Source organism: Colobus angolensis, unplaced genomic scaffold (genome assembly GCF_000951035.1).
Source record: "Colobus angolensis palliatus isolate OR3802 unplaced genomic scaffold, Cang.pa_1.0 Scaffold260, whole genome shotgun sequence".
NCBI classification, from domain to species: domain Eukaryota; kingdom Metazoa; phylum Chordata; class Mammalia; order Primates; family Cercopithecidae; genus Colobus; species Colobus angolensis.
In genome coordinates, this window is record NW_012115822.1 from 1,447,035 (window position 1) to 1,447,432 (window position 398).

The window sequence follows — 398 nt, forward strand, 5'->3', positions numbered from 1 at the left end:
CCAGGATGGTCTCGATCTCCTGACCTCGTGATTCGCCCGTCTCGGCCTCCCAAAGTGCTGGGATTACAGGCTTGAGCCACCGCGCCCGGCCGGAATTACATTCTCTATATTAGCAATAAACCATCACATATTTTGAAATAAAAAGAATACAATTTATAATAACTTCAATTTAACATATTAAGGGTAAATATTAAAAATGGAAAGTCTTAAGCTGAAAACTATAAAATAATGCAAGAGTTGTTATAAAAAAAACCTTAAAATAACTGATATTCCTTGTTTGTAGTTGGAAAACTCAATGTGATTAAAATTTTTATAATAACAATTCTTCCCAAAGTTATCTAAGGAATCATTGTAAGGTCTTCCAGTAAAAGTAGGTTTGCAGGGAATGAGGAGATAAA